Source organism: Syngnathoides biaculeatus, chromosome 16, assembly GCF_019802595.1.
Source record: "Syngnathoides biaculeatus isolate LvHL_M chromosome 16, ASM1980259v1, whole genome shotgun sequence".
NCBI classification, from domain to species: Eukaryota; Metazoa; Chordata; class Actinopteri; order Syngnathiformes; family Syngnathidae; genus Syngnathoides; species Syngnathoides biaculeatus.
The window spans coordinates 9559337-9572002 of record NC_084655.1 but is presented as its reverse complement, the minus strand read 5'-3'; the positions used below and the strand labels follow the sequence as shown (position 1 = coordinate 9572002).

The 12666-nt window shown below is 39.9% G+C and overlaps 1 protein-coding gene and 1 non-coding gene across 3 annotated transcripts in view; one reads left to right on the top strand and one right to left on the bottom strand.

Annotated features, from left to right (window-relative positions):
* The window catches only part of LOC133515032 (vesicle-fusing ATPase), a 37315-nt gene that overhangs the window by 23325 nt on the left and 1324 nt on the right, over window positions 1-12666 (bottom strand). The gene's annotated exons all lie outside the window — the stretch shown is intronic.
* On the top strand, window positions 4248-4320 carry trnas-aga (transfer RNA serine (anticodon AGA)). The gene has a single exon. It is a non-coding gene; the product is annotated as a tRNA-Ser (tRNA).

Genomic DNA, 12666 nt, shown 5'->3' with positions numbered 1-12666 from the left:
ACACATCATTTGTCTGCCTCCAAACAGAGTTAGTGGAATTATGACCAAAAAGTTCAATTTTGGTCTCATCTGACCACAAAACCTTCTCCCATGACTCCTCTGTATCATCCAAATGGTCATTGGCAAATTTAAGACAGGCCTTGACATGTGCTGGTTGAAGCGGGGGTACCTTCCGTGCCATACATGATTTCAAACCATGACGTCTTATTGTATTACCAACAGTCAGCTTGGAAACGGTGGTCCCAGCTCTTTTCAGGTCATTTACCAAGTCCTGTCATGTAGTCCTGGGCTGATTCCTCACCTATCCAAGGATCATTGAGACCCCACGTCGTGATATCTTGCATGGGGCTCCACTCCGATTGAGATTGACCGTCATGTTTAGCTTCTTCCATTTTCTAATGACTGGTCCAACAGTGGACATTTTTTCACCAAGCTGCTTGGCAATTTTGCCGTAACCCTTTCCAGCCGTGTGGAGTTGTACAATTTTGTCTCTGGTGTCTTTAGACAGCTCTTTGGTCTTGGCCATGTTACAAGTTTGAGTCTTACTGATTGTATGGGGTGGACTGATGTCTTTATGCAGCTAATGACCTCACACAGGTGCATCGGATTCAGGATAATACATGGAGTGGAGGTGGACTTTTGAAGGCGGACTAACAGGTCTTTGAGGGTCAGAATTCTAGCTGATAGACAGGTGTTCAAATACTTATTCACAGCTCTGTCACACAAATAAATCATGAAAAAAATCATACATTGTGATTTCTGGATTCTTCTTTTTAGATTCTCTCTCTCACACTGGACATGCACCTACAATGAAAATTTCAGACCCCTGCATGATTTCTAAGTGGGAGAACTTGCAATATAGTAGGGTGTTCAAATACTTATTTTCTTTACTGTATATATTTTGGGAAGATGTGAAATCCAAACATGAGCAATATACCCCAAATCTGGTACGTCATATATGATGAGATCAATATGCAAAGCGCTATGCAGCTGTTTATATAATATCAGAGATCATTCGCCCATTTTAAGGATAAAGAGTGACAGCAGTCTTAACGTCGTGAATGATGACACACAAACAAGTGAGAATGAAGGAGAGGATAATTCATCTACAGTAACTATACATTGCGATAATGTTGATTCACACAACATCCTAATATCTTTCTCCATTTTATTTTTATAAATAATACTTTTTTAATAAGACATGGCACAATGAACTGATGACAAGACAGAATGAGAGAATCAGAGCCAAACATGAGGAAATTTGGGGTAAAGAAGCACAAGCGAGGAAGGCACAATCAGCAACAGGTTAATGTCCTTAGAAGTACTTCAAATTAAGAATCAATGAGTTAATATAATGTAATTGTTCTTCTGCTATGTTTACCAGATAGCAAAAAAAAGCGCTATGGTACATTTTCAGTAATTGTGTTGGTGAGATAGTGAGGCAAAATCCTTTTCTTTAGCGAGGACAGATGTTGACAACAATAAATTGACCTGAAACCATAACAGACAACTGGAGAAAAGAAGACACCATGATGACACGTGATTACTTGTTACATTATATTATTATTACCCATCAATTTTCCATACCGCTTAACCTCTCAAGGGTCGCGGGTGTGCTGCAGCTTACTGGGGTATAGACATCCTGAACTGGTCGCGGACCAATTATCATAATCCCTCCATTCATTATTTTCTGCTTATCCGCACCCCAAACTTCCCTCTCCAAAGCCACCTCCTGTAGCTCCTCCGAGAGGATCCGAATGCGTTCCCAAGCAAGCCAAGAGACAGACTCTCTCCAGTGTGTCCCGGGGCAGAACATCATCTGCATAAAGCGGTGATGGAATACTGAGGCCACCAAACTGGAATCCCTCTACACCCTGGCTGTGCCTAGGGACTCTTTCCATAAAATTTATTAACAGAATCGGTGACAAAAGGCAGCCTTGGTGGAGTGAGGAGCTTTTTAACCACCTCGCTGACCTCAAACCAAGAAATATGGGAGCCTGCCTCAGAGAACATTGACTCGGCTTCCACATGGGAAGGTGTGTCAGTGGGATTGAGGAGGTCTTTGAAATATTATCCCCACAGATTCACAATATCCCGAGTCGAGGTCAACTTCCTACTTCTGAGACACCGGATGGTGGACCAGAATTTCCTTGAAGCCATCCAGAAGTCACTCTTTATGGCCTCACCAAACTCTTCCCACACCCGAGTTTTGGCCTCTGTGACCACCAAAGCTGCATTCTGCTTGGCCAGTTTAAGTCACGTCACAACATTTCAATCACATCTTATTTAAGCCATTCAGAAGTTGACTTGCTGGTGTGTTTTGGATCATTGTACTGCTCCAGAGCACAAGCACTCTTCAGCTTGAGATCACACACTAATGGGCAAAACATTCTCCTTCAGGATTTTCTACTCTAGATCAGAATTTATGGTTTCATTGATCACAAGTCACCCAGGTCCTAAAAGAAAAAATCCGCCAGACCATCGAAATGCTGTGTTGCAATTCATCAGCTGTAATGAGACCTAAAGCTTCCCGGACTGAAGTCAATTTATTCATATTTGTTCTTGAATTTATTTCAGATCTTTACACCAACTTTCTTTTGTCAGACAGATTCTATTTAAGACATTCTTTGACTGAACAGTTCTGGAGGTCATCAGGTTTGGGTGTGGTATGTGAAAATGAACTCTGCTTTTCAAAGTATGTGATGAGGCAGAGTTAATTCACAATTTAACAATTACTTTTTCTCACAGAGCAAGTTAGCTTTGAATATTTCTTCATCCTGAATAAATCAGATCATTTACTTTTTAATGTAATTTTCTATATCTGATATTTACATGATGAATGATTTTAAAGTTTCCTAAATATCTGAATATCTATTTAACCAAACAACCATATTGAAACATCAAAATTATCTTGAAAAAGAGATTCGGTAAATAGTGCTTTATTTTCTGGGGGGGAAAATACATGACGCGACATGGACAATCTGCTGATCTTTTCAATTCCAGTAAACCACTCCCCCGGACCCACCCGTACAACAATAAATAAATAACATTGTAAACATTCTTGACACACTTTTGCTATGAAGGATCAACTTCATTTGTGTGGCAGCAGGGAACCATTTTGTGTTCCACAGTCCTATTTTTAAATGACCTTAATAACTTCAGTCATTTCCAGTAGTACCATAAGTCACACTAATGATGGTATCAATCAATAACTAACTTGCATTCAGACACACCCATATCTGGCACCTCTTTTCTCGCACAATTTCTCCAAGCATGATAAGACTTAATTCCTGCATCTTATCATTTTCCCACACATGTGTAATGTTGCTGCTTGACTTCTTTCTACTTTTTTTTAAAGTGTATCCTCTATAGTTGTGGTGGCTACATGTACAGCTATACTGTGGTCCCTCTCGGCACCTGCTCTTGCTCCTTTGAAACGTCTCATTCCAAAGCATCCCACTGAATTATTAATCGGCTGGCTATTCCTCAGGAGGGAATCTAGCTCCATGTCTGCAGCAACAATCAATGCTGCAGGATCAGGGTGGGGCACAATGGTTTTAATAGAAACATGTAAATATACAGTATACTGTGGTGAAATGGGTGGGGATATATGTTCTATTATTACTATTCAGACTTATCAAGTGTATGATCCAGCACCCAAAAAGAAAGGTCAACTCTACATTCTTTGTATTATCCAGCACCTGAGCCAAAATAATGAAGGCTAAAAAGATTTGAAATAATAATAATAATTTGCATGGACAGGCAGTAAAATGACATAACTTGTCATAACTCTATGAAGTAGGTTTTGATTTTTTTCCCAAAGAAGACCCTGTATTTTTTTAGGTGGAAAGATAAATGAGAAATGAGAGTAGGCACCATTTACAGGTACAGTAATTTCAGGTGTACAGTGCACATTTTTTTCTCCAAACTATGATCAAAGGTTAATGTTGCAGATTATATATGGGGAAGAATAAAAACGTTTGTTTTATAAATGTATGCCGCCGCCTCGAGGTTATGAAAATAATTCACACTTTCAATGCGATATGGCACCGCCACCTAGAGGTTATGAGAAAGGTCATTCCAATATGACAGTGGTACGTATGACTGCATATATGAACAGCTGGGTTCATGAGTTTACATAACCTGGCAAAATTTGTGAAAGATTGTTTTTTGTTATTATTTTAATATGACATTTAGCTTTCAAATTTGTATCATTTTTTTAACAGGTACTAAGAAAGATTTCAGGAGGCCCTGTAGCTCAGTGGTTAGAGCACTGGTTTAGAAAACCAGGGGTTGTGGGTTCGTATCCCACTGGGGCCCCCACTCCCTGAGAAGGGTTACGTCAGGAAGGGCATCCGGCGTAAAACTTGTGCCAAACATATGTGCGTTCATCTGAGATGACACGCTGTGGTGACCCTGAAAGGGATAAGCTGAAAGAAGAAGGAAGGAAGGAATGACATATGACTGAAGAACAACCTTTATTGATGGTTCTTTATGGTTATGAATGACAATGCTTTTCTGAAAAGCTTTTGTCGTCAATTTTTCTTGTTATCATGTTGGAGTATGACATTTACAATAAATCTGGCTGGCAATGGTATGTGCGTGAGGAGGGAATGACGTTCATGTGTATGATGTGCCTCTTTGGCTCTTTCATGTCAATGATGGGGCTCTTTTTCAGGAGCACAGTAAAAAATGTTACTCTTGATCTCTGACTGGTTGGCCACCCCTGCTGGGCGCAGCAGAGCCACAGAAGGGGTCCAGTTCTGCGGCCTCAGTATGCATCTCTGCATTTTGCAGATGATGTGGTTCTGTTGGCTTCAACAAGCTGAGATCTACAACTCTCACTGGAGCCGAGTGGGAAGCGGCTAGAATGAGAATTGGCATCTCCAAATCTGAAACCATGGTCCTCAGTCCTAAAAGGGTGGCAAGCCCTCTACAGGTTCGCGATGAGATCCTGTCCCAAGTGGAGGAGTTCAAGTATCTTGGAGTCTTGTTCAAGAGTGAGGGAAGAATGGAGCGGTCAGATCAGTGCAGCGTATGTTGTGATGTGGACTGTGTATCGGTCCATTCTGTGACCTAAGTCGAAAGGCGAAGCTCTCAACCAGTGATGAAGTGAAGCTCTTACCAGTTGTACTACATTCCTACCATCATCTATGGTTACGAGCTGTGGGTCGTTACCAAAAGAACAGGATACAAGCGAAGCAGATAAGCCGAAATTAGTTTCATCCACAGGGTGTCCAGGTTAGGGTGAGAAGCTTGGTCATCCGAGAGGGGATCAGTGATGAGTCGCTGCTACTCTGCATTGAGAGGAGTCAGATGAGGTGTGAGGTTTTTGAGGCATGTCCCACCAAAAAGAGACCCTGGGGATGAACCAGGAGACATTAGAAAGACTACATCTATTGGCTGGGCTGGCAACACGTTGGGATCCCTCAGAAGAGCTGGATGAAGTTACTGGGGAAAGGGATGTCTGTGCATCCCTGCTGGATAGCTACTGCTGCCACGATAAGCAGGAAAAGATGGATGGATGGATTGATGGATATCTAGATCAATAAGTATTGGGTTATCGTAGAATTAGATATAATCCATCAATTTTCTTAGCCGCTTAACCTTACTAGGGTTGCGGGGGAGTGCTGGAACCTATCCCAGCCGTCAATGGGCAGGAGGCTGGGTACACCCTGAACTGGTTGCCAGCCAATCGCAGGGGACATTGAGACAATCAGCCACATTCACAGTCTCATTTAGGGGCAGTTTAAAGTGTCCAATTAATGTTGCATGTTTTTGGGATGTGGGAGGAAACCAGAGTGCCTGGAGAAACCCACATAGGCACAGGGAGAACATGCAAACTCCACGCAGGCGGGTCCGGGATTGAACCCAGGACCTCAGAACTGTGAGGCCAACGTTTTCCAACTGAGCTACCATGCCACCTAGAATTAGAAATAAAGTAATAATTTTACTCAGTTTACAAAAAAGTTGTTTTTTAGATGAATTTCACTAAGATCACGAAAGTGTATCAGTGTATTGGCTTTTGTATGTTACATCAAACTTAAGCACAATGTAATGTTTAATGGCAAACTGACTTACAATGCTTAATTCATAACAAGTATTATAAATAATAACAATAATTAAAGCGGTGCATGACTACTGCAAAATATAAGATCACAATCTTCAGATAGGTAGATTAGAGCACTGGAAAGTAAATTAAGGGAACACCCTCAAACTGCATTTAATAAGACAAAACACACAAACAGCTGCTTCCCAGTTATCCAGAAGCACAGAAGAACAAATGTGTACCTGTGTTTGTTTGAATCTGTCTTCATTTTCTATTTGTCGTCTGTGTGTACTTCATGATCATGCACTCTAATGTGTTATTGTTTCTGAAAGAAAACATTGTGTCTTCTGCAAGGTGCTGCAGTCTGATAGGAAAGGGCTGTCTAAATATATGTAGCTATAGTTCTCCTTCCCACACACATACACTGCGATGACTGTATTGATTAAACCAAGCCTTAAAAAGTGACCTTACTTGCTAGCTCCAAAATACTCGGAGAGAAATTATCCTATTTCCCAAAAAGAAACATTTTAAGGGGACCTTTAAAGGACAATCAAGCTTTTAATTGTTTGTATACTAATGAATGTTTCTCTAGTTTCTCTGTCTAGACATCAAGTGTTAAATCAAACAATCTCTCCTTGGTTATTCTTCTTTTGGTACCTGTCGATGTTTGATCATGTGTCTGTGGATGAGCCATGTTGAATTCTCGAAACATCAGCCATCCTCACCATTGGCCAAGCAGTACAATATGAAATGGGGTAAGTCCTAGCTCACTTACATGAGATTCTGGATGTATTTTCATGAAATCATGTAAAAAACACTGGGGAACTATTGTGAATTGTAAAAAAAAAAAAAAAAAAAAGGGGGTGGGGTGAACTTCACTCAGGATTGGATAGATAACCACTCATTTCAATTAATATACCAATCAGATATTATTATTTTTGAAAGTGTCCATCTATTGAAAGCCTGCATGTTTTGTAAATAAAAACACAAGTCTTTGGAGTCTGGAACCTGCTGTACAGTATGGTTATGTTGCCAAGTTGTTCACCTTTGGCAATTTGGGGCTAGGAAGCACACTAATACCTCGCAGCACCTTGACTTCCCAATGAAGCAAATTGTTCTCTGGATGTATAATGCCTCAAAAAAAGTTCTTTTTTTCAAACCCTATTTGTCCATTGTATTTGAGGTTCCACTGTACATGTAATCAACAATGGATGTTGAGTCATTTTAAATTGCAGCTGTAGGCAAGTTGTCAGTTACTGATTGGCATTAAGAAATAAAATATTTCTTACACATTTGATTGACAACAGAAAGGCGATCATAAGCAGTTTGTGTTGCTTGTCTATGTGCATCAGCATTCACCTCGGTACCATTTTGTATTTTAGTTCATTTAGTTGACATGTTGCACACTATATTGCCGCGAGACTCACATTAATTCCATTGTCTAAGAAAATAAAATTCTCTTCATCCTACAAGCCAATGATGAACATGCAAGCCTGATCAGGATTTATTAAACTGTGTGAATCCAACGGAATGGATACGTGGCTGAAGGGATGCTGTTCAGACATACATTACATGATGGTACTGAGAATACACATCAAACTCCTGTCCAGCACTGATGGATGGAACAAGCACAATATTCCAAGAATACAGGCAGAAAGATGTGTCCAGGTTTTTGTAAAGAGCAATAAAAAAGTGTATTGCGGTAGTTGCTTAAGGTAGATATGGGAGCTCGTTAATTGTAGCCAACAGCAACATCCTAAAAGTCTTGAGCCTCCATAATTCCTCTCTTGGCCATAAAATAGATTGAATGGGTGGTATACGCCAACAGGAAGCAGAGGAAAACAATTAAGGATTCAACATTTACGAGGGAAGCAAACCCACAGACTCTTGGCACATATGTATCCCAGATATTTGCTGCAACACACAATTTGGACATAATTACTTTCCTGATTGCATTCAGTATAGCGTGCCCTTGATGCTATTAGATCAAGCTTACCTGACAATTGCCCAAATTGAGAAAGGTTGACAAGAGGCAGGTGAGCTTGAATTCATGATCACTGTTATCACGCCCCAACACTGGCCTACATCCAGTCTCTGGGCAACAAGCTGTTCAAGCAAGAGCAGACACGCACTAGTAATCCACTTAACAAAGCCCTCATTGCTGGCTGAGGGTCCAAGCTATTGAACTATCAGGATTTTTCCATTTGTTGTATCTTATCTGTCAGATCTCAAATTTAGTGGGAAGCTGTACAAAAAAAAATATGCATAATGTTGTGCTTATAACTGGACGTCTACCCGGTAACGTTCAAATAACAACTAATTGCTGATACAGTCTCCCTTCTGCCACGATTCCCCAGTTTTTAAGACCACTTGTTGGTAACTACAAGAAATGGTCTTCTTGGAACTAAAATTCCAGAGAGGTTTTCACAGTAACCCATTTGATATCTTCATTCCACTTGAGCTGCAATCTGAGACAAATAACATGGTTGTACTAAAACAAAGACATTTCTGAAAAAATGTCCATACTGTAATACTCTGCAGCTGAATGAGCTCTAAGTGAAGGCTTGCAGACATTGTAAGTGAGTAAGTTTCTTTTGGCTTGTCCCTTTTGGGGTCAGCACAGCATGTCATCTCAGATGAACACACATATTTGTTTGACAAAGTTTTGTATGCCGGATGCCCTTCCTGACGCAACCCTTCTCAGGGAGTGGAGGCCCCAGTGGGATATGAACCCAGAACCCCTGGTTTACCAAACCAGTGCTCTAGCCACTGAGCTACGGGGCCTCTCGTAAATGACCATTTAGTCTTAACCCTAAAAGTGCTTTCTCCTGTATAGACATTTCTTTCTATCTGTGGAGGAAGTGTATTTGTCATCACAAGCAAGCCAGCCTTGGAAAAAATATCGAAAGGCTCCCCAGAACCCTCAAACTTTGTGACAGGGGTTGGTCCTATAACTCTAATTTACAACCACAAGTCAAGACTGACTTAAGCCAGCATATTTTGGACATAAGATACTTTCCAGTGGGCTCTACTCAACATTTGGATCTTTGTTTTGCCCAGTGACAACTAAACCCTTAGTAGAAAAAGTAGTAGTAGTAGTACACAATATGTGTGATTTTGGTTCAATTTAAAGTCATATTGAGTGAAAAAGCTTTTTTATTATTATAATCATAACATACTAAAGTAAAACTGTAACATTACATGTTGAACTGAATTAGCAAACATTTGTTCATACGTAATTAAGCAGTAGGTTTGCTTTTTCATCGAAGAGAAAGACAAACACTCATATATACTACTTTCGAGTGTACTATGATGTAACATTTTTATCCATATTGACTATCAGTAAACCATAATAATTTTCCTGGAAACATGTACTTATCATCATCATCAGGAATACAAACATGCAAGTGCAAAAAAAAAAAAAAAACAACTGTCCTTCCATTTTCGGAGTCACTTATCCTAAAAAAGGGTCACGGGAGTGCTGGATCCTATCCCAGGTGTCTTCAGTCAGGAGGCGGGGTACACCCTGAACTGGTTGTCAGCCAATCACAGGGCACACAGAGACAAACAACCATGTGCACTCACAATCACACCTACGGGCAATTTAGGCTCCAATCAATGTATTTTTTGGAGATGTGGGAAGAAATCACAGTTCCCGGTGAAACCCCACGCAGGCACAGGGAGAACATGCAAACTCCACACAGGCGGGGCCGGAATTTGAACCCCTGTCCTCACAACTATGAGGCGGACACTCTAACCAGTTTCCCACTGTTCCACCTAAAACCTATCAATTTAATCAAATTGGGATGCAGAAAATTAACTATCAACAATGTGAGTGGCTGGCGGGGCTATACTTGACTAAAGAAATCTTTTTTATGCAATAAGTGAAACTGTTTGTTCGACTGACCAGCTGCAGTATGCCTGGGCAACAGCACATAGGCAAAAACAGAATGGCCAGTGCAAATATGCGAGTGACTGTGTGCGTGTCTGTCTGTATGTCTGTGTGTGTGTCAGTGTTGGCCGGGAGCCATTTTGACTCACAATGGATGAGCATCATTTCTGTCCAAAAACATTTCCACAGTCAATGATATCTGACTTCCAGTTGGATATATGTGCAGTATATACCTGCATGTATGTATATATTAATTACATAAGAATAACTGCATTAAGATAAGGACTGTTGAGGGACTTGTCAAGTTACAGATGAAAAAAAATCTGAATATAAAGTTCACCAACAATGAAATATTTCAAAATACTAATTCAATCTCATTAAAATGGTGACTTCTTCTTTTCAATGGTATTTGGTTTTGACACAGATTCATGCTAGGTGACATAATTGAAATTGGGTCGAAATGCAAATGTGAAATCATACTAGATTCTCAGCTCAGTTACGTTCCTCTATGTTTGCTTCTAGGCTTTTATAGGATTTATCCTTGAAAAGATCCACAAAAGACATCACATCTAAGAGCCTCCTAGCATTAAAGAAGAATACTGAAAAGACATATTGTTATTACAAAAGGCTGTGCAACAAACTCAGCTCATGTTTTAGTGAAAGTATCATGGTGTTGGCATTATGTCTTGCATTTTATCCTCTTGATCTGTTGACATATTAGGCTCTATTTTCACGACAGGATAGTGGCATGTGTCTGTGTGCAGGTTGAATTAAATTTGTTTGTTTGTTTATCTGTTAATTTCGCAAAAGACCGCAAAAAGGCATGTTTAGAAAAGTTGTGCCGCTGTTGGAGAGAACACTGCTGATTTCAATCTCTTATCATTCTTGTGCCTTCCATGGTTGTGCCAGTCAGTGGGAGGATATAATAATTGTTTTAAGGTAAATATTTATGATGAGGATAATGATGATTATTATGACAGGATGTTGTCCGCTTTTCACCCTAGGGAAGCTGGGATAGGCTCCATCACTCCCACAACCCTTGTGAGGATAAGTGGATTGGAAAATGGAATTGCTGTAATTATTATTGATTAGAATAAAAAAATACCTGCTTGTCAGTCAGTGTGGATAATTTTGGAAATATAATGTGGTAATATGATATGACATTGGTTGTGTTCCATGAACTAATTTCAGCAGGGTTGAGTTTAGAATTTTTGACCAAACTTTTGACTGACTTGCTGCCACCAATTTGTCAATCTGCAGAGTACATGTCAAAGGATACGCCCTCACTGGGCCTAAATGCCTATCTTGCCTTAGACTGGACTCCCCACGAAAATCATGAAAATACACCAGAACTTGCAGTTGGGCCATTTACCAAAACAGAGCTTTATTCATAAACCAATGTAGTGATTGATCCCAAGCTGGTAGGTGTTCTCAAATGAAACATGCGCATATGTGTTCTATAGGCATGTGCAAGATCAGAAGTAATTTTGAAAAAGGTATGATTATAGCCAAAGAACATTGTGTGGCCACCTTGTGAAAAATACAAATGCTTATCTCTAAAAAGTAGTAACAGTCACCTCACGGCTGGGATAGTGAGTGCTATGCTTGTCTGACTGCAGTGCAGCCGGCAGGGGTTCAGTTCCCACTCAGTGACAGTCTAAATGTCCACCTTCATTTAAAGTCTGCAGGGGCTACCCACAACCTTGAATAGCTTAAGGACTCAGTATAGAAAATGGCTGAACAGATGAGAGTAGCCGAGCTCCTGTGGGTGCTCAACCACAACCAAGCTGTCAGGATGTTCTGACACAGAAAATTACTGCTGTCGCAATTTTGGTAGATTGGGCTAGAAGAACAATAACCCTCCCAGTCTCACCATATTTTTTGGCAAATGTGCAATTTGAAAATGATGACAAGGAGAAATGTACGAGCATTTATATTTGATGACAAAACCCGTCATTAGCAAGTTAATTGCCTGTATTAACTTATTGATGTCATTGATTCTCTTGTATGCAGCGACATGTAGCTCAAATGTAATCTGGCGTGTGTCATCAGAAATGTCATCAGAAATATTTTAATTTTCTACAAACCTAACAGGCATACAAGCTTGCTGCATAATGCGTAAAGCAGAGGTCTCCCACATTCTTGCTGTCTTGCAGTTTTTTTAATTTCACATACATTAATAAATAACAATCAACTAGCAGAGCTTTTAAAGACCAGGAAATCCTAATTGGTTAATTGAAGTAAGTCAATGTAGTACCACACTATGAGGAAGTAAAAGTAAACCCTGTTCCATTTACAAATGCTGGGTTCATGATAAGAAAAGAAAAAAAAATTATCTAAAGTGTATATGTTTGAAATATATGCATATTTGTAATGTATTCTTTGATCTCAGCTGACTTTGGGAGAGAGGCACGGTTGAACCATTTACACTCACCTTCACATTTGGAGGTATCAATGAACCTGATATGCATGTTACATTTACTCCACATTGCTATCATGCTCGGTATATTTGAATCCAAAAGCCAGTTTGTCACTTGTCTTTTGATGAAGTACTGTAAATATCCGGCCGGAAATAAAGGTTTTCTTTTTTTAAATTACCATTGTGTGGGACAGACAACACGTCTGAGACAACATGTAATGCAAGGACCTGTAGACAAGACAAATTTGCTCTTTCACAATTGCATACTGCAATAAAATATTATTTTGTAATACCAATACAGCCCAT